The sequence below is a fragment of the Theobroma cacao genome, chromosome 7 (genome assembly GCF_053813885.1).
Source record: "Theobroma cacao isolate CCN51 chromosome 7, ASM5381388v1, whole genome shotgun sequence".
Taxonomy (NCBI): domain Eukaryota; kingdom Viridiplantae; phylum Streptophyta; class Magnoliopsida; order Malvales; family Malvaceae; genus Theobroma; species Theobroma cacao.
The window spans coordinates 21,103,995-21,128,025 of record NC_142645.1 but is presented as its reverse complement, the minus strand read 5'-3'; positions in this window follow the sequence as shown (position 1 = coordinate 21,128,025).

The following is a 24,031-nucleotide window of genomic DNA, read 5'->3' as shown; positions in this document are numbered from 1 at the left end:
AATTGAATTTAATTTGATTTTTTTTACATGTTTAGATTAAAACAGATTGTAATTGATTGTTTACCTCGGGAAAGATGAAGCGAAACCCATCCATTGATAAGAAAAGTTTATTTATAGTCACTAATGCCTACGAAATCCTTTTTACTCGCTTTAAATGCTTTTATAATCCCATAATTGAATTGAATTTTAATTTTTTTTTATATTTTTTGATTAAAACAGATTGTAATTGATTGTTTACCTCGGGAAACGTTAAGTGAAACCCATCCATTGATAAGAAAAGTTTATTTATAGTAACTCATGCCTACGAAAGCCTTATTACTCGCTTTAAATGCTTTTATAATCCCATAATTGAATTGAATTTTAATGTTTTTTATATTTTTTGATTAAAACAGATTGTAATTAATTGTTTACCTCAAGAAATTTGAAGTGAAAGCTATCCATTGACATGAAAAGTTTATTTATAGTCACTAATGCCTACGAAATCCTTATTACTCGCTTTAAATGCTTTTATAATCCCATAATTGAATTTAATTTGATTTTTTTACATTTTTTGATTAAAACAGATTGTAATTGATAGATTACCTCGGGAAACGTGAAGCTAAATCTATCCGTTGACAAGAAAAGTTTATTTATAGTCACTCATGCCTACGAAAGCCTTATTACTCGCTTTAAATGGTATTATAATTCCATAATTGAATTTGCTTTGATTTGTTATACCTTTTTTGATTAAAACAAATTATAATTGATTGTTTGGCTTGAGTAACGTGAAGCGAAAGCCATCCATTGATAAGAAAAGTCCGTTTGTAGTCATTCATTCCTTCGGAGGCCTATTACTCGATTTAATTGCCTTTAGAATCTCACAAATGATTTTAAGTTGAATTTTTTTTTACATTTTTAGTTAAAACAGATTATAATTGAACGTTTACCTTGACAAACGTGAAGCAAAAGCCATCCATTGACCAGAAAAGTTTATTTATAGTCACTCATGCCTACCAAAGCCTTATGACTCGCTTTAAATGCTTTTATAATTCCATAATTGAATTTAATTTGATTTTTTATACATTTTTTGATTAAAACATATTATAATTGATTATTTGCCTTGAGTAACGTGAAGCAAAACCCATCCATTGAAAAGAGAAGTCTGTTTATAGTCAGTCATACCTTCGGAAGCCTATTACTCGATTTAAATGCCTTTATAATCTCACAAATGATTTTAAGTTGAATTTTTTTTACATTTTTTGATTAAGACAGATTGTAATGGAATGTTTACCTTGGGAAACGTGAAGCGAAAGCCATCCATTGACAAGAAAAGTTCATTTATAGTCACTCATGTCTACGAAAACCTTATTACTCGCTTTAAATGCTTTTATAATCCCATAATTGAATTGAATTTGATTTTTTTACATTTTTTGAATAAAACAGATTGTAATTGATTGTTTACCTCGGGAAACGTGAAGCGAAAGCTATCCATTGACAAGAAAAGTTTATTTGTAGTCACTCATGCCTACGAAAGCCTTATTACTCGCTTTAAATGCTTTTATAATCCCATAATTGAATTGAATTTTAATTTTTTTTTATATTTTTTTACTAAAACAAATTGTAATGGATTGTTTACCTTGGCAAAGGTGAAGCGAAAGCCATCCATTGACAAGAAAAGTTCATTTATAGTCACTCATGTCTACGAAAGCCTTATAACTCGCTTTAAATGCTTTCATAATCCCATAATTGAACTTAATTTGATTTTTTTTTACATTTTTTGATTAAAACAGATTGTAATTGATTGTTTGCCTCGGGAAACGTGAAGAGAAACCCATCCATTGATAGGAAAAGTCCGTTTATAGTCATTCATACCTTCGAAAGCCTATTACTCGATTTAAATGCAATTGATTGTTTACCTCGAGAAACGTGAAGCGAAAGCTATCCATTGACAAGAAAAGTTTATTTATAGTCACTCATGACAACGAAAGCCTTATTACTCGCTTTAAATGTTTTTATAATCCCATGATTGAATTGAATTTTATTTTTTTTAATATTTTTTGATTAAAACAGATTGTAATTGATTGTTTACCTCGGGAAACGTCAAGCGAAACCCATCCATTGATAAGAAAAGTTTATTTATAGCAACTCATGCCTACGAAAGCCTTATTACTCGCTTTAAATGCTTTTATAATCCCATATTTGAATTTAATTTGATTTTTTTTAAATGTTTAGATTCAAACAGATTATAATTGATTGTTTACCTCGGGAAAGATGAAGCGAAAGCTCTCCATTGACAAGAAAAGTTTATTTATAGTCACTAATGCCTACGAAATCCTTGTTACTCGCTTTAAATGCTTTTATAATCCCATAGTTGAATTTAATTTGATTTTTTTAACATTTTTTCAATAAAACAGATTGTAATTGATTGTTTACCTCGGGAAACGTGAAGCAAAAGCTATCCATTGACAAGAAAAGTTTATTTATAGTCACTCATGCCTACGAAAACCTTATTACTCGATTTAAATGCTTTTATAATCCTATAATTGAATTTAATTTTAATTTTTTTTACATTTTTTGATTAAAACATATTGTAATTGATTCTTTACCTCGAGAAACGTGAAGCGAAAGCTCTCTATTGACAAGAAAAGTTTATTTATAGTCACTCATACCTACGAAAGCCTTATTACTCGCTTTAAATGCTTTTATAATCCAATAATTGAATTTAATTTCATTTTTTTATATTTTTTGAATAAAATAGATTGTAATGGATTGTTTACCTTGGGAAACGTGAAGCGAAAGCCATCCATTGACAAGAAAAGTTTATTTATAGTCACTCATGCCTACGAAAACCTTATTACTCGCTTTAAATGCTTTTATAATCCCATAATTGAATTTAATTTGATTTTTCTACATTTTTTGATTAAAATAGATTGTAATTGGTTGTTTACCCTGGGAAAGATGAAGCGAAAGCTATCCATTGACAAGAAAAGTTTATTTATAGTCACTAATGCATACAAAATCCTTATTACTCGCTTTAAATGCTTTTATAATCCCATAATTGAATTTAATTTGATTTTTTTACATTTTTTGAATAAAACAGATTGTAATTGATTGTCTACCTCGGGAAACGTGAAGCGAAAGCTATCCATGACAAGAAAAGTTCATTTATAGTCACTCATGCCTACGAAAACCTTATTACTCGCTTTAAATGCTTTTATAATCCCATAATTGAATTGAATTTTAATTTTTTTTACATTTTTTGATTAAAACAGATTATAATTGATTCTTTACCTCGAGAAACGTGAAGCGAAAGCTCTCTATTGACAAGAAAAGTTTATTTATAGTCACTCATACCTACGAAAGCCTTATTACTCGCTTTAAATGCTTTGATAATCCAATAATTGAATTTAATTTCATTTTTTTATATTTTTTGAATAAAACAGATTGTAATGGATTGTTTACCTTGGGAAACATGAAGCGAAAGCCATCCATTGACAAGAAAAGTTTATTTATAGTCACTCATGCCTACGAAAACCTTATTACTCGCTTTAAATGCTTTTATAATCCCATAATTGAATTTAATTTGATTTTTTTTACATGTTTAGATTAAAACAGATTATAATTGATTGTTTTCCTCGGGAAAGATGAAGCGAAAGCTCTCCATTGATAAGAAAAGTTTATTTATAGTCACTAATGCCTACGAAATCCTTGTTACTCGCTTTAAATGCTTTTATAATCCCATAGTTTAATTTAATTTGATTTTTTTAACATTTTTTCAATAAAACAGATTGTAATTGATTGTTTACCTCGGGAAACGTGAAGCAAAAGCTATCCATTGACAAGAAAAGTTTATTTATAGTCACTCATGCCTACGAAAACCTTATTACTCGCTTTAAATGCTTTTATAATCCCATAATTGAATTGAATTTTAATTTTTTTTACATTTTTTGATTAAAACAGATTGTAATTGATTCTTTACCTCGAGAAACGCGAAGCGAAAGCTCTCTACTGACAAGAAAAGTTTATTTATAGGCACTCATACCTACGAAAGCCTTATTACTCGCTTTAAATGCTTTTATAATCCCATAATTGAATTTAATTTCATTTTTTTATATTTTTTGAATAAAATAGATTGTAATGGATTGTTTACCTTGGGAAACATGAAGCGAAAGCCATCCATTGACAAGAAAAGTTTATTCATAGTCACTCATGCCTACGAAAACCTTATTACTCGCTTTAAATGCTTTTATAATCCCATAATTGAATTTAATTTGATTTTTCTACATTTTTTGATTAAAATAGATTGTAATTGGTTGTTTACCTTGGGAAAGATGAAGCGAAAGCTATCCATTGACAAGAAAAGTTTATTTATAGTCACTAATGTATACAAAATCCTTATTACTCGCTTTAAATGCTTTTATAATCCCATAATTGAATTTAATTTGATTTTTTTACATTTTTTGAATAAAACAGATTGTAATTGATTGTTTACCTCGGGAAACGTGAAGCGAAAGCTATCCATGACAAGAAAAGTTCATTTATAGTCACTCATGCCTACGAAAACCTTATTACTCGCTTTAAATGCTTTTATAATCCCATAATTGAATTGAATTTTAATTTTTTTACATTTTTTGATTAAAACATATTGTAATTGATTGTTTACCTCGAGAAACGTGAAGCGAAAGCCATCCATTGACAAGAAAAGTTTATTTATAGTCACTCATGCCTACGAAAGCCTTATTACTCGCTTTAAATGCTTTTATAATCCCATAATTGAATTTCATTTGATTTTTTTACATTTTTTGATTAAAACAGATTCTAATTGATTGTTTACCTTGAGAAACGTGAAGCGAAACCCATCCATTGATAAGAAATGTCTAATCGTAGTCATTCATTCCTTCGGAAGCCTATTACTCGATTTAATTGCCTTTAGAATCTCACATATGATTTTAAGTCGAATTTTTTTACATGTTTTGTTAGAACATATTATAATTGAATACTTGCCTTGAGAAGCGTCAAGCGAAAGCCATCCATTGACAAGAAAAGTTCATTTGTAGTCAATCATGACAACGAAAGCCTTATTACTCGCTTTAAATGCTTTTATAATCCCATAATTGAATTGAATTTTAATTTTTTTTTTATATTTTTTGACTAAAACAGATTGTAATTAATTGTTTACCTTGGGAAATGTCAAGCGAAACCCATCCATTGATAAGAAAAGCTTATTTATAGTCACTCATGCCTACGAAAACCTTATTACTCGCTTTAAATGCTTTTATAATCCCATAATTGAATTTAATTCGATTTTTTTACATTTTTTGATTAAAACAGATTGTAATTGATTGTTTACCTCGAGAAACGTGAAGCGAAACCCATCCATTGAGAAGAAAAGTCCGTTCGTAGTCATTCATTCCTTCGGAAGCCTATTACTCGATTTAATTGCCTTTATAATCTTACATACGATTTTAAGTTGAATTTTTTTACATGTTTTGTTAGAACATATTATAATTGAATACTTGCCTCGAGAAACGTCAAGCGAAAGCCATCCATTGACAAGAAAAGTTCATTTGTAGTCACTCATGACAACGAAAGCCTTATTACTCGCTTTAAATGATTTTATAATCCCATAGTTGAATTAAATTTTAATTTTTTTTATATTTTTTGATTAAAACATATTGTAATTGATTGTTTACCTCGGGAAACGTCAAGCGAAACCCATCCATTGATAAGAAAAGTTTATTTATAGTAACTCATGCCTACGAAAGCCTTATTACTCGCTTTAAATGCTTTTATAATCCCATAATTGAATTTAATTTGATTTTTTTTACATGTTTAGATTAAAACAGATTGTAATTGATTGTTTACCTCGGGAAAAATGAAGCGAAAGCTATCCATTGACAAGAAAAGTTTATTTATAGTCACTAATGCCTACGAAATCCTTTTTACTCGCTTTAAATACTTTTATAATCCCATAATTGAATTGAATTTTAATTTTTTTTTTATATTTTTTAATTAAAACAGATTGTAATTGATTGTTTACCTCAAGAAATGTGAAGCGAAAGCTATGCATTGACAAGAAAAGTTTATTTATAGTCACTCATGACAACGAAAGCCTTATTACTCGCTTTAAATGCTTTTATAATCGCATAATTGAATTTAATTTGATTTTTTTTACATGTTTAGATTAAAACAGATTGTAATTGATTGTTTACCTCGGGAAAGATGAAGCGAAACCCATCCATTGAGAAGAAAAGTTTATTTATAGTCACTAATGCCTACGAAATCCTTTTTACTCGCTTTAAATGCTTTTATAATCCCATAATTGAATTGAATTTTAATTTTTTTTATATTTTTTGATTAAAACAGATTGTAATTGATTGCTTACCTCGGGAAACGTTAAGCGAAACCCATCCATTGATAAGAAAAGTTTATTTATAGTAACTCATGCCTACGAAAGCCTTATTACTCGCTTTAAATGCTTTTATAATCCCATAATTGAATTGAATTTTAATTTTTTTTATATTTTTTGATTAAAACAGATTGTAATTGATTGTTTACCTCAAGAAATGTGAATTGAAAGCTATCCATTGACAAGAAAAGTTTATTTATAGTCACTCATGCTTACGAAAACCTTATTAGTCACTTTAAATGTTTTTATAATCCCATAATTGAATTGAATTTTAATTTTTTTACATTTTTTGATTAAAAGAGATTGTAATTGATTGTTTACCTCAAGAAATGTGAACTGAAAGCTATCCATTGACAAGAAAAGTTTATTTATAGTCACTCATGCTTACGAAAACCTTATTACTCACTTTAAATGTTTTTATAATCCCATAATTGAATTGAATTTTAATTTTTTTACATTTTTTGATTAAAAGAGATTGTAATTGATTGTTTACCTCGAGAAACGTGAAGCGAAACCCATCCATTGAGAAGAAAAGTCCGTTCGTAGTCATTCATTCCTTCGAAAGCCTATTACTCGATTTAATTGCCTTTATAATCTCACATATGATTTTAAGTTGAATTTTTTATACATGTTTTGTTAGAACATATTATAATTGAATACTTGCCTCGAGAAACGACAAGCGAAAGCCATCCATTGATAAGAAAAGTTCATTTGTACTCACTCATGAAAACGAAAGCCTTACTACTCGCTTTAAATGCTTTTATAATCCCATAATTGAATTGAATTTTAATTTTTTTTATATTTTTTGATTAAAACAGATTGTAATTAATTGTTTACCTCGGGAAACGTCAAGCGAAACCCATCCATTGATAAGAAAAGTTTATTTATAGTAACTCATGCCTACGAAAGCCTTATTACTCGCTTTAAATGCTTTTATAATCCCATAATTGAATTTAATTTGATTTTTTTTACATGTTTAGAATAAAACAGATTGTAATTGATTATTTACCTCGGGAAAGATGAAGCGAAAGCAATCCATTGACAAGAAAAGTTTATTTATAGTAACTAATGCCTACGAAATCCTTATTACTCGCTTTAAATGCTTTTATAATCTTATAATTGAATTTAATTTGATTTTTTTACAGTTTTTGATTAAAACAGATTGTAACTGATTGTTTACCTCGAGAAACATGAAGCGAAACCCATCCATTGATAAGAAAAGTGCGTTCATAGTCATTCATTCCTTCGTAAGCCTATTACTCGATTTAATTGCCTTTATAATCTCACATATGATTTTAACTTGAATTTTTTTTTACATTTTTTTATTAAAACAGATTATAATTGAACATTTGCCTTAAGAAATGTGAAGCAAAAGTCATCCACCGATAGGAAAAGTTCATTTATAGTCACTCATGTCTACGAAAGCCTTATTACTCGCTTTAAATGATTTTATAATCTCATAATTGAATTTAATTTGAATTTTTTTACATTTTTTAAGTAAAACAGATTATAATTAATTGTTTGCCTTGGGAATCGTGAAGCGAAAGCCATCCATTCAAAAGAAAAGTTCGTTTATACTCATTCATGCCTCCGGAAGCCTATTACTCGATTTAAATGCCTTTACGATCTCACAAATGATTTTAAGTTGAATTTTTTTACATTTTTTGTTAGACAATATTATAATTGAATATTTACCTTGAGAAACGTGAAGCAAAAGCCATCCATTGACAGGAAAAGTTCATTTATAGTCACTCATGTCTACGAAAGCCCTATGACTCACTTTAATCGCTTTTATAATCCCATAATCAAATATAATTTGATTTTTTTTACATTTTTTGACTAAAACAAATTGTAATGGATTGTTTACCTCGGGAAATATGAAGCGAAAGCCATCCATTGACAAGAAAAGTTTATTTATAGCCAGTCATGCCTACGAAAGCCTTATTACTCGCTTTAAATACTTCTGTAATCCCATAATTGAATTTAATTTGATTTTTCTACATTTTTTGATTAAAACAGATTGTAATTGGTTATTTACCTTGGGAAAGATGAAGCGAAAGCTATCCATTGACAAGAAAAGTTTATTTATAGTCACTTATGCATACAAAATCCTTATTACTCGCTTGAAATGCTTTTATAATCCCATAATTGAATTTAATTTGATTTTTTTACATTTTTTGAATAAAACAGATTGTAATTGATTGTTTACCTCGGGACACGTGAAGCGAAAGCTATCCATTGACAAGAAAAGTTTATTTATAGTCACTTATGCCTACGAAAACCTTATTACTCGCTTTAAATGATTTTATAATCCCATAATTGAATTGAATTTCAATTTTTTAAAATTTTTTGATTAAAACAGATTGTAATTGATTGTTTACCTTGAGAAACGTGAAGCGAAAGCTATCCATTGATAAGAAAAGTTTATTTATAGTCACTCATGCCTACGAAAGCCTTATTACTCGCTTTAAATGCTTTTATAATCCCATAATTGAATTGAATTTGATTTTTTTACATTTTTTGATTAAAACAGATTGTAATTGATTGTTTACCTCGAGAAACGTGAAGCGAAACCCATCCATTAAGAAGAAAAGTCCGTTCGTAGTCATTCATTCCTTCGAAAGCCTATTGCTCGATTTAATTGCCTTTATAATCTCACATATGATTTTAAGTTGAATTTTTTTACATGTTTTGTTAGAACATATTAAAATTGAATACTTGCCTCGAGAAACGTCAAGTGAAAGCCATCCATTGACAAGAAAAGTTCATTTGTAGTCACTCATGACAACTAAAGCCTTATTACTCGCTTTAAATGCTTTTATAATCCCATAATTGAATTGAATTTTAATTTTTTTTATATTTTTTTATTAAAACAGATTGTAATTGATTGTTTACCTCGGGAAACGTCAAGCGAAACCCATCCATTGATAAGAAAAGTTTATTTATAGTAACTCATGCCTACGAAAGCCTTATTACTCGCTTTAAATGCTTTTATAATCCCATAATTGAATTTAATTTGATTTTTTTTACATGTTTAGATTAAAACAGATTGTAATTGATTGTTTACCTCGGGAAAGATGAAGCGAAAGCTATCCATTGACAAGAAAAGTTTATTTATAGTCACTAATGCCTACGAAATCCTTTTTACTCGCTTTAAATGCTTTTATAATCCCATAATTGAATTGAATTTTAATTTTTTTTATATTTTTTGATTAAAACAGATTGTAATTGATTGTTTACCTTAAGAAATATGAAGCGAAAGCTATGCATTGACAAGAAAAGTTTATTTATAGTCACTCATGACAACGAAAGCCTTATTACTCGCTTTAAATGCTTTTATAATCCCATAATTGAATTTAATTTGATTTTTTTTACATGTTTAGATTAAAACAGATTGTAATTGATTGTTTACCTCGGGAAAGATGAAGCGAAACCCATCCATTGATAAGAAAAGTTTATTTATAGTCACTAATGCCTACGAAATCCTTTTTACTCGCTTTAAATGCTTTTATAATCCCATAATTGAATTGAATTTTAATTTTTTTTTATATTTTTTGATTAAAACAGATTGTAATTGATTGTTTACCTCGGGAAACGTTAAGCGAAGCCCATCCATTGATAAGAAAAGTTTATTTATAGTAACTCATGCCTACGAAAGCCTTATTACTCGCTTTAAATGCTTTTATAATCCCATAATTGAATTGAATTTTAATGTTTTTTATATTTTTTGATTAAAACAGATTGTAATTAATTGTTTACCTCAAGAAATTTGAAGTGAAAGCTATCCATTGACATGAAAAGTTTATTTATAGTCACTAATGCCTACGAAATCCTTATTACTCGCTTTAAATGCTTTTATAATCCCATAATTGAATTTAATTTGATTTTTTTACATTTTTTGATTAAAACAGATTGTAATTGATAGATTACCTCGGGAAACATGAAGCTAAATCTATCCGTTGACAAGAAAAGTTTATTTATAGTCACTCATGCCTACGAAAGCCTTATTACTCGCTTTAAATGCTTTTATAATCCCATAATTGAATTTAATTTGATTTTTTTACATGTTTAGATTAAAACAGATTGTAATTGATTGTTTACCTCGGGAAAGATGAAGCGAAACCCATCCATTGAGAAGAAAAGTTTATTTATAGTCACTAATGCCTACGAAATCCTTTTTACTCGCTTTAAATGCTTTTATAATCCCATAATTGAATTGAATTTTAATTTTTTTTATATTTTTTGATTAAAACAGATTGTAATTGATTGTTTACCTCGGGAAACGTTAAGCGAAACCCATCCATTGATAAGAAAAGTTTATTTATAGTAACTCATGCCTACGAAAGCCTTATTACTCGCTTTAAATGCTTTTATAATCCCATAATTGAATTGAATTTTAATGTTTTTTATATTTTTTGATTAAAACAGATTGTAATTAATTGTTTACCTCAAGAAATTTGAAGTGAAAGCTATCCATTGACATGAAAAGTTTATTTATAGTCACTAATGCCTACGAAATCCTTATTACTCGCTTTAAATGCTTTTATAATCCCATAATTGAATTTAATTTGATTTTTTTACATTTTTTGATTAAAACAGATTGTAATTGATAGATTACCTCGGGAAACATGAAGCTAAATCTATCTGTTGACAAGAAAAGTTTATTTATAGTCACTCATGCCTACGAAAGCCTTATTACTCGCTTTAAATGCTTTTATAATCCCATAATTGAATTGAATTTGATTTTTTTACATGTTTAGATTAAAACAGATTGTAATTGATTGTTTACCTCGGGAAAGATGAAGCGAAACCCATCCATTGAGAAGAAAAGTTTATTTATAGTCACTAATGCCTACGAAATCCTTTTTACTCGCTTTAAATGCTTTTATAATCCCATAATTGAATTGAATTTTAATTTTTTTTATATTTTTTGATTAAAACAGATTGTAATTGATTGTTTACCTCGGGAAACGTTAAGCGAAACCCATCCATTGATAAGAAAAGTTTATTTATAGTAACTCATGCCTACGAAAGCCTTATTACTCGCTTTAAATGCTTTTATAATCCCATAATTGAATTGAATTTTAATTTTTTTTATATTTTTTGATTAAAACAGATTGTAATTGATTGTTTACCTCAAGAAATGTGAACTGAAAGCTATCCATTGACAAGAAAAGTTTATTTATAGTCACTCATGCTTACGAAAACCTTATTACTCACTTTAAATGTTTTTATAATCCCATAATTGAATTGAATTTTAATTTTTTTACATTTTTTGATTAAAAGAGATTGTAATTGATTGTTTACCTCGAGAAACGTGAAGCGAAACCCATCCATTGAGAAGAAAAGTCCGTTCGTAGTCATTCATTCCTTCGAAAGCCTATTACTCGATTTAATTGCCTTTATAATCTCACATATGATTTTAAGTTGAATTTTTTATACATGTTTTGTTAGAACATATTATAATTGAATACTTGCCTCGAGAAACGACAAGCGAAAGCCATCCATTGATAAGAAAAGTTCATTTGTACTCACTCATGAAAACGAAAGCCTTACTACTCGCTTTAAATGCTTTTATAATCCCATAATTGAATTGAATTTTAATTTTTTTTATATTTTTTGATTAAAACAGATTGTAATTGATTGTTTACCTCGGGAAACGTCAAGCGAAACCCATCCATTGATAAGAAAAGTTTATTTATAGTAACTCATGCCTACGAAAGCCTTATTACTCGCTTTAAATGCTTTTATAATCCCATAATTGAATTTAATTTGATTTTTTTTACATGTTTAGAATAAAACAGATTGTAATTGATTATTTACCTCGGGAAAGATGAAGCGAAAGCAATCCATTGACAAGAAAAGTTTATTTATAGTAACTAATGCCTACGAAATCCTTATTACTCGCTTTAAATGCTTTTATAATCTTATAATTGAATTTAATTTGATTTTTTTACAGTTTTTGATTAAAACAGATTGTAATTGATTGTTTACCTCGAGAAACATGAAGCGAAACCCATCCATTGATAAGAAAAGTGCGTTCATAGTCATTCATTCCTTCGTAAGCCTATTACTCGATTTAATTGCCTTTATAATCTCACATATGATTTTAACTTGAATTTTTTTTTACATTTTTTTATTAAAACAGATTATAATTGAACATTTGCCTTAAGAAATGTGAAGCAAAAGTCATCCACCGATAGGAAAAGTTCATTTATAGTCACTCATGTCTACGAAAGCCTTATTACTCGCTTTAAATGATTTTATAATCTCATAATTGAATTTAATTTGAATTTTTCTACATTTTTTAAGTAAAACAGATTATAATTAATTGTTTGCCTTGGGAATCGTGAAGCGAAAGCCATCCATTCAAAAGAAAAGTTCGTTTATACTCATTCATGCCTCCGGAAGCCTATTACTCGATTTAAATGCCTTTACGATCTCACAAATGATTTTAAGTTGAATTTTTTTACATTTTTTGTTAGACAATATTATAATTGAATATTTGCCTTGAGAAACGTGAAGCAAAAGCCATCCATTAACAAGAAAAGTTCATTTATAGTCACTCATGTCTACGAAAGCCCTATGACTCACTTTAATCGCTTTTATAATCCCATAATCAAATATAATTTGATTTTTTTTACATTTTTTGACTAAAACAAATTGTAATGGATTGTTGACCTCGGGAAATATGAAGCGAAAGCCATCCATTGACAAGAAAAGTTTATTTATAGCCAGTCATGCCTACGAAAGCCTTATTACTCGCTTTAAATACTTCTGTAATCCCATAATTGAATTTAATTTGATTTTTCTACATTTTTTGATTAAAACAGATTGTAATTGGTTGTTTACCTTGGGAAAGATGAAGCGAAAGCTATCCATTGACAAGAAAAGTTTATTTATAGTCACTTATGCCTACGAAAACCTTATTACTCGCTTTAAATGCTTTTATAATCCCATAATTGAATTGAATTTTAATTTTTTTACATTTTTTGATTAAAACAGATTGTAATTGATTGTTTAACTCGAGAAACGTGAAGCGAAAGCTATCCATTGATAAGAAAAGTTTGTTTATAGTCACTTATGCCTACGAAAGCCTTATTACTCGCTTTAAATGCTTTTATAATCCCATAATTGAATTGAATTTGATTTTTTTACATTTTTTGATTAAAACATATTGTAATTGATTGTTTACCTCGAGAAACGTGAAGCGAAACCCATCCATTGAGAAGAAAAGTCCGTTCGTAGTCATTCATTCCTTCGGAAGCCTATTGCTCAATTTAATTGCCTTTATAATCTCACATATGATTTTAAGTTGAATTTTTTTACATGTTTTGTTAGAACATATTAAAATTGAATACTTGCCTCGAGAAACGTCAAGTGAAAGCCATCCATTGACAAGAAAAGTTCATTTGTAGTCACTCATGACAACTAAAGCCTTATTACTCGCTTTAAATGCTTTTATAATCCCATAATTGAATTGAATTTTAATTTTTTTTATATTTTTTTATTAAAACAGATTGTAATTGATTGTTTACCTCGGGAAACGTCAAGCGAAACCCATCCATTGATAAGAAAAGTTTATTTATAGTAACTCATGCCTACGAAAACCTTATTACTCGCTTTAAATGCTTTTATAATCCCATAATTGAATTTAATTTGATTTTTTTTACATGTTTAGATTAAAACAGATTGTAATTGATTGTTTACCTTGGGAAAGATGAAGCGAAAGCTATCCATTGACAAGAAAAGTTTATTTATAGTCACTAATGCCTACGAAATCCTTTTTACTCGCTTTAAATGCTTTTATAATCCCATAATTGAATTGAATTTTAATTTTTTTTATATTTTTTGATTAAAACAGATTGTAATTGATTGTTTACCTCAAGAAATGTGAAGCGAAAGCTATGCATTGACAAGAAAAGTTTATTTATAGTCACTCATGACAACGAAAGCCTTATTACTCGCTTTAAATGCTTTTATAATCCCATAATTGAATTTAATTTGATTTTTTTTACATGTTTAGATTAAAACAGATTGTAATTGATTGTTTACCTCGGGAAAGATGAAGCGAAACCCATCCATTGATAAGAAAAGTTTATTTATAGTCACTAATGCCTACGAAATCCTTTTTACTCGCTTTAAATGCTTTTATAATCCCATAATTGAATTGAATTTTAATTTTTTTTTTATATTTTTTGATTAAAACAGATTGTAATTGATTGTTTACCTCAGGAAACGTTAAGCGAAACCCATCCATTGATAAGAAAAGTTTATTTATAGTAACTCATACCTACGAAAGCCTTATTACTCGCTTTAAATGCTTTTATAATCCCATAATTGAATTGAATTTTAATTTTTTTTATATTTTTTGATTAAAACAGATTGTAATTGATTGTTTACCTCAAGAAATGTGAAGCGAAAGCTATGCATTGACAAGAAAAGTTTATTTATAGTCACTCATGACAACGAAAGCCTTATTACTCGCTTTAAATGCTTTTATAATCCCATAATTGAATTTAATTTGATTTTTTTTACATGTTTAGATTAAAACAGATTGTAATTGATTGTTTACCTCGGGAAAGATGAAGCGAAACCCATCCATTGATAAGAAAAGTTTATTTATAGTCACTAATGCCTACGAAATCCTTTTTACTCGCTTTAAATGCTTTTATAATCCCATAATTGAATTGAATTTTAATTTTTTTTTTATATTTTTTGATTAAAACAGATTGTAATTAATTGTTTACCTCAAGAAATTTGAAGTGAAAGCTATCCATTGACAAGAAAAGTTTATTTATAGTCACTAATGCCTACGAAATCCTTATTACTCGCTTTAAATGCTTTTATAATCCCATAATTGAATTTAATTTGATTTTTTTACATTTTTTGATTAAAACAGATTGTAATTGATAGATTACCTCGGGAAACGTGAAGCTAAATCTATCCGTTGACAAGAAAAGTTTATTTATAGTCACTCATGCCTACGAAAGCCTTATTACTCGCTTTAAATGGTATTATAATTCCATAATTGAATTTACTTTGATTTGTTATACCTTTTTTGATTAAAACAAATTATAATTGATTGTTTGGCTTGAGTAACGTGAAGCGAAAGCCATCCATTGATAAGAAAAATACGTTTGTAGTCATTCATTCCTTCGGAGGCCTATTACTCGATTTAATTGCCTTTAGAATCTCACAAATGATTTTAAGTTGAATTTTTTTTTACATTTTTAGTTAAAACAGATTATAATTGAACATTTACCTTGAGAAACGTGAAGCAAAAGCCATCCATTGACCAGAAAAGTTCATTTATAGTCACTCATGCCTACCAAAGCCTTATGACTCGCTTTAAATGCTTTTATAATTCCATAATTGAATTTAATTTGATTTTTTATACATTTTTTGATTAAAACATATTATAATTGATTGTTTGCCTTGAGTAACGTGAAGCAAAACCCATCCATTGAAAAGAGAAGTCTGTTTATAGTCAGTCATACCTTCGGAAGCCTATTACTCGATTTAAATGCCTTTATAATCTCACAAATGATTTTAAGTTGAATCTTTTTTACATTTTTTGATTAAGACAGATTGTAATGGATTGTTTACCTTGGGAAACGTGAAGCGAAAGCCATCCATTGACAAGAAAAGTTCATTTATAGTCACTCATGTCTACGAAAACCTTATTACTCGCTTTAAATGCTTTTATAATCCCATAATTGAATTCAATTTGATTTTTTTACATTTTTTGAATAAAACAGATTGTAATTGATTGTTTACCTCGGGAAACGTGAAGCGAAAGCTATCCATTGACAAGAAAAGTTTATTTGTAGTCACTCATGCCTACGAAAGCCTTATTACTCGCTTTAAATGCTTTTATAATCCCATAATTGAATTGAATTTTAATTTTTTTTTTATATTTTTTTACTAAAACAAATTGTAATGGATTGTTTACCTTGGCAAAGGTGAAGCGAAAGCCATCCATTGACAAGAAAAGTTCATTTATCGTCACTCATGTCTACGAAAGCCTTATAACTCGCTTTAAATGCTTTCATAATCCCATAATTGAACTTAATTTGATTTTTTTTACATTTTTTGATTAAAACAGATTGTAATTGATTGTTTGCCTCGGGAAACGTGAAGAGAAACCCATCAATTGATAGGAAAAGTCCGTTTATAGTCATTCATACCTTCGAAAGCCTATTACTCGATTTAAATGCAATTGATTGTTTACCTCGAGAAACGTGAAGTGAAAGCTATCCATTGACAAGAAAAGTTTATTTATAGTCACTCATGACAACGAAAGCCTTATTACTCGCTTTAAATGTTTTTATAATCCCATAATTGAATTGAATTTTAATTTTTTTTTATATTTTTTGATTAAAACATATTGTAATTGATTGTTTACCTCGGGAAACGTAAAGCGAAACCCATCCATTGATAAGAAAAGTTTATTTATAGCAACTCATGCCTACGAAAGCCTTATTACTCGCTTTAAATGCTTTTATAATCCCATATTTGAATTTAATTTGATTTTTTTTACATGTTTAGATTAAAACAGATTATAATTGATTGTTTACCTCGGGAAAGATGAAGCGAAAGCTCTCCATTGACAAGAAAAGTTTATTTATAGTCACTAATGCCTACGAAATCCTTGTTACTCGCTTTAAATGCTTTTATAATCCCATAGTTGAATTTAATTTGATTATTTTAACATTTTTTCAATAAAACAGATTGTAATTGATTGTTTACCTCGGGAAACGTGAAGCAAAAGCTATCCATTGACAAGAAAAGTTTATTTATAGTCACTCATGCCTACAAAAACCTTATTACTCGATTTAAATGCTTTTATAATCCCATAATTGAATTTAATTTTAATTTTTTTTACATTTTTTGATTAAAACATATTGTAATTGATTCTTTACCTCGAGAAACGTGAAGCGAAAGCTCTCTATTGCCAAGAAAAGTTTATTTATAGTCACTCATACCTACGAAAGCCTTATTACTCGCTTTAAATGCTTTTATAATCCAATAATTGAATTTAATTTCATTTTTTTTATATTTTTTGAATAAAATAGATTGTAATGGATTGTTTACCTTGGGAAACGTGAAGCGAAAGCCATCCATTGATAAGAAAAGTTTATTTATAGTCACTCATGCCTACGAAAACCTTATTACTCGCTTTAAATGCTTTTATAATCCCATAATTGAATTTAATTTGATTTTTCTACAATTTTTGATTAAAATAGATTGTAATTGGTTGTTTACCCTGGGAAAGATGAAGCGAAAGCTATCCATTGACAAGAAAAGTTTATTTATAGTCACTAATACATACAAAATCCTTATTACTCGCTTTAAATGCTTTTATAATCCCATAATTGAATTTAATTTGATTTTTTTACATTTTTTGAATAAAACAGATTGTAATTGATTGTTTACCTCGGGAAACGTGAAGCGAAAGCTATCCATGACAAGAAAAGTTCATTTATAGTCACTCATGCCTACGAAAACCTTATTACTCGCTTTAAATGCTTTTATAATCCCATAATTGAATTGAATTTTAATTTTTTTACATTTTTTGATTAAAACATATTGTAATTGATTGTTTACCTCGATAAACGTGAAGCGAAAGCCATCCATTGACAAGAAAAGTTTATTTATAGTCACTCATGCCTACGAAAGCCTTATTACTCGCTTTAAATGCTTTTATAATCCCATAATTGAATTTAATTTGATTTTTTTACATTTTTTGATTAAAACAGATTGTAATTGATTGTTTACCTCGAGAAACGTGAAGCGAAACCCATCCATTGATAAAAAAAGTCCGTTCGTAGTCATTCATTCCTTCGGAAGCCTATTACTCGATTTAATTGCCTTTATAATCTCACATATGATTTTAAGTCGAATTTTTTTACATGTTTTGTTAGAACATATTATAATTGAATACTTGCCTCGAGAAGCGTCAAGCGAAAGCCATCCATTGACAAGAAAAGTTCATTTGTAGTCACTCATGACAACGAAAGCCTTATTACTCGCTTTAAATGCTTTTATAATCCCATAATTGAATTGAATTTTAATTTTTTTTTATATTTTTTGATTAAAACATATTGTAATTAATTATTTACCTCGGAAAATGTCAAGCGAAACCAATCCATTGATAAGAAAAGATTATTTATAGTAACTTATGCCTACGAAAGCCTTATTACTCGCTTTAAATGGTTTTATAATCCCATAATTGAATTGAATTTTAATTTTTTTTATATTTTTTTATTAAAACATATTGTAATTGATTGTTTACCTTGGGAAAGATGAAGCGAAAGCTATCCATTGACAAGAAAAGTTTATTTATAGTCACTCATGTCTACGAAAGCCCTATGACTCACTTTAACCGCTTTTATAACCCCACAATTAAATTTAATTTGATTTTTTTTACATTTTTTCACTAAAACAAATTGTAATGGATTGTTTACCTCGGGAAATGTGAAGCGAAAGCCATCCATTGACAAGAAAAGTTTATTTATAGTCAGTCATGCCTACGAAAGCCTTATTACTCGCTTTAAATACTTCTGTAATCCCATAATTGAATTTAATTTGATTTTTCTACATTTTTTGATTAAAACAGATTGTAATTGGTTGTTTACCTTGGGAAAGATGAAGCGAAAGCTATCCATTGACAAGAAAAGTTTATTTATAGTCACTTATGCATACAAAATCCTTATTACTCGCTTTAAATGCTTTTATAATCCCATAATTGAATTTAATTTGATTTTTTTACATTTTTTGAATAAAACAGATTGTAATTGATTGTTTACCTAGGGAAACGTGAAGCGAAAGCTATCCATTGATAAGAAAAGTTTATTTATAGTCACTTATGCCTACGAAAACCTTATTACTCGCTTTAAATGCTTTTATAATCCCATAATTGAATTGAATTTTAATTTTTTTAAATTTTTTGATTAAAACAGATTGTAATTGATTGTTTACCTCGAGAAACGTGAAGCGAAAGCTATCCATTGATAAGAAAAGTTTATTTATAGTCGCTCATGCCTACGAAAGCCTTATTACTCGCTTTAAATGCTTTTATAATCCCATAATTGAATTTAATTTGATTTTTTTACATTTTTTGATTAAAACATATTGTGATTGATGTTTACCTCGAGAAACGTGAAGCGAAACCCATCCATTGAGAAGAAAAGTCCGTTCGTAGTCATTCATTCCTTCGGAAGCCTATTACTCGATTTAATTGCCTTTATAATCTCACATATGATTTTAAGTTGAATTTTTTTACATGTTTTGTTAGAACATATTATAATTGAATACTTGCCTCGAGAAACTTCAAGCGAAAGCCATCCATTGACAAGAAAAGTTCATTTGTAGTCACTCATGACAACGAAAGCCTTATTACTCGCTTTAAATGCTTTTATAATCCCATAATTGAATTGAATTTTAATTTTTTTTAAATTTTTTGATTAAAACAGATTGTAATTGATTGTTTACCTTGGGAAACGTCAAGCGAAACCCATCCATTGATAAGAAAAGTTTATTTATAGTAACTCATGCCTACGAAAGCCTTATTACTCGCTTTAAATGCTTTTATAATCCCATAATTGAATTTAATTTGATTTTTTTTACATGTTTAGAATAAAACAGATTGTAATTGGTTGTTTACCTCGGGAAAGATGAAGCGAAAGCTATCCATTGACAAGAAAAGTTTATTTATTGTAACTAATGCCTACGAAATCCTTATTACTCGCTTTAAATGCTTTTATAATCCCATAATTGAATTTAATTTGATTTTTTTAAATTTTTTGATTAAAACAGATTATAATTGACTCTTTACGTCGAGAAACATGAAGCGAAAGCTATCCATTGACAAGAAAAGTTTATTTATAGTCACTCATGCCTACGAAAGCCTTATTACTCGCTTTAAATACTTGTATAATCCCATAATTGAATTGAATTTGATTTTTCTACATTTTTTGATTAAAACAGATTGTAATTGGTTGTTTACCTTGGGAAAGATGAAGCGAAAGCTATCCATTGACAAAGAAAGTTTATTTATAGTCACTAATGCATACAAAATCCTTATTACTCGCTTTAAATGCTTTTATAATCCCATAATTGAATTTAATTTGATTTTTTTACATTTTTTGAATAAAACATATTGTAATTGATTGTTTACCTCGGGAAACATGAAGCGAAAGCTATCCATTGACAAGAAAAGTTTATTTATAGTCACTAATGCATACAAAATCCTTATTACTCGCTTTAAATGCTTTTATAATCCCATAATTGAATTTAATTTGATTTTTTTACATTTTTTGATTAAAACAGATTGTAATTGATTGTTTACCTCGAGAAACATGAAGCGAAAGCTATCCATTGACAAAAAAAGTTTATTTATAGTCACTCATGCTTACGAAAACCTTATTACTCGCTTTAAATGTTTTTATAATCCCATAATTGAATTGAATTTTAATTTTTTTACATTTTTTGATTAAAAGAGGTTGTAATTGATTGTTTACCTCGAGAAACGTGAAGCGAAACCCATCCATTAATAAGAAAAGTCCGTTCGTAGTCATTCATTCCTTCGGAAGCCTATTACTCGATTTAATTGCCTTTATAATCTCACATATGATTTTAAGTTGAATTTTTTTACATGTTTTGTTAGAACATATTATAATTGAATACTTGCCTCGAGAAACGTCAAGCGAAAGCCATCCATTGACAAGAAATGTTCATTTGTAGTCACTCATGACAACGAAAGCCTTACTACTCGCTTTAAATGCTTTTATAATCCCATAATTGAGTTGAATTTTAATTTTTTTAACTTTTTTGATTAAAACAGATTGTAATTGATTGTTTACCTCGAGAAACGTGAAGCGAAAGCTATCCATTGATAAGAAAAGTTTATTTATAGTCACTCATGACTACGAAAGCCTTATTACTCGCTTTAAATGCTTTTATAATCCCATAATTGAATTTAATTTGATTTTTTTACATTTTTTGATTAAAACAGATTGTAATTGATTGTTTACCTCGAGAAACGTGAAGCGAAACCCATCCATTGAGAAGAAAAGTCGGTTCGTAGCCATTCATTCCTTCGGAAGCCTATTACTCGATTTAATTGCCTTTATAATCTCACATATGATTTTAAGTTGAATTTTTTTACATGTTTTGTTAGAACATATTATAATTGAATACTTGCCTCGAGAAACGTCAAGCGAAAGCCATCCATTGACAAGAAATGTTCATTTGTAGTCACTCATGACAACGAAAGCCTTATTACTCGCTTTAAATGCTTTTATAATCCCATAATTGAATTGAATTTTAATTTTTTTTATATTTTTTGATTAAAACAGATTGTAATTGATTGTTTACCTTGGGAAACGTCAAGCGAAACCCATCCATTGATAAGAAAAGTTTATTTATAGTAACTGATGCCTACGAAAGCCTTATTACTCGCTTTAAATGCTTTTATAATCCCATAATTGAATTTAATTTGATTTTTTTTACATGTTTAGAATAAAACAGATTGTAATTGGTTGTTTACCTCGGGAAAGATGAAGCGAAAGCTATCCATTGACAAGAAAAGTTTATTTATTGTAACTAATGCCTACGAAATCCTTATTACTCGCTTTAAATGCTTTTATAATCCCATAATTGAATTTAATTTGATTTTTTTACATTTTTTGATTAAAACAGATTATAATTGACTCTTTACCTCGAGAAACATGAAGCGAAAGCTATCCATTGACAAGAAAAGTTTATTTATAGTCACTCATGCCTACGAAAGCCTTATTACTCGCTTTAAATACTTGTATAATCCCATAATTGAATTGAATTTGATTTTTCTACATTTTTTGATTAAAACAGATTGTAATTGGTTGTTTACCTTGGGAAAGATGAAGCGAAAGCTATCCATTGACAAAGAAAGTTTATTTATAGTCACTAATGCATACAAAATCCTTATTACTCGCTTTAAATGCTTTTATAATCCCATAATTGAATTTAATTTGATTTTTTTACATTTTTTGAATAAAACATATTGTAATTGATTGTTTACCTCGGGAAACATGAAGCGAAAGCTATCCATTGACAAGAAAAGTTTATTTATAGTCACTAATGCATACAAAATCCTTATTACTCGCTTTAAATGCTTTTATAATCCCATAATTGAATTTAATTTGATTTTTTTACATTTTTTGATTAAAACAGATTGTAATTGATTGTTTACCTCGAGAAACATGAAGCGAAAGCTATCCATTGACAAGAAAAGTTTATTTATAGTCACTCATGCTTACGAAAACCTTATTACTCGCTTTAAATGTTTTTATAATCCCATAATTGAATTGAATTTTAATTTTTTTACATTTTTTGATTAAAAGAGGTTGTAATTGATTGTTTACCTCGAGAAACGTGAAGCGAAACCCATCCATTAATAAGAAAAGTCCGTTCGTAGTCATTCATTCCTTCGGAAGCCTATTACTCGATTTAATTGCCTTTATAATCTCACATATGATTTTAAGTTGAATTTTTTTACATGTTTTGTTAGAACATATTATAATTGAATACTTGCCTCGAGAAACGTCAAGCGAAAGCCATCCATTGACAAGAAATGTTCATATGTAGTCACTCATGACAACGAAAGCCTTACTACTCGCTTTAAATGCTTTTATAATCCCATAATTGAGTTGAATTTTAATTTTTTTAACTTTTTTGATTAAAACAGATTGTAATTGATTGTTTACCTCGAGAAACGTGAAGCGAAAGCTATCCATTGATAAGAAAAGTTTATTTATAGTCACTCATGACTACGAAAGCCTTATTACTCGCTTTAAATGCTTTTATAATCCCATAATTGAATTGAATTTGATTTTTTTACATTTTTTGATTAAAACAGATTGTAATTGATTGTTTACCTCGAGAAACGTGAAGCGAAACCCATCCATTGAGAAGAAAAGTCCGTTCGTAGTCATTCATTCCTTCGGAAGCCTATTACTCGATTTAATTGCCTTTATAATCTCACATATGATTTTAAGCTGAATTTTTTTACATGTTTTGTTAGAACATATTATAATTGAATACTTGCCTGGAGAAACGTCAAGCGAAAGCCATCCATTGACAAGAAAAGTTCATTTGTAGTCACTCATGTCTACGAAAGCCCTATGACTCAGTTTAATCGCTTTTATAATCCCACAATTAAATTTAATTTGATTTTTTTTACATTTTTTCACTAAAACAAATTGTAATGGATTGTTTACCTCGGGAAATGTGAAGCGAAAGCCATCCATTGACAAGAAAAGTTTATTTATAGTCAGTCATGCCTACGAAAGCCTTATTACTCGCTTTAAATACTTCTGTAATCCCATAATTGAATTTAATTTGATTTTTCTACATTTTTTGATTAAAACAGATTGTAATTGGTTGTTTACCATGGGAAAGATGAAGCGAAAGCTATCCATTGACAAGAAAAGTTTATTTATAGTCACTTATGCATACAAAATCCTTATTACTCGCTTTAAATGCTTTTATAATCCCATAATTGAATTTAATTTGATTTTTTTACATTTTTTGAATAAAACAGATTGTAATTGATTGTTTACCTCGGGAAACGTGAAGCGAAAGCTATCCATTGACAAG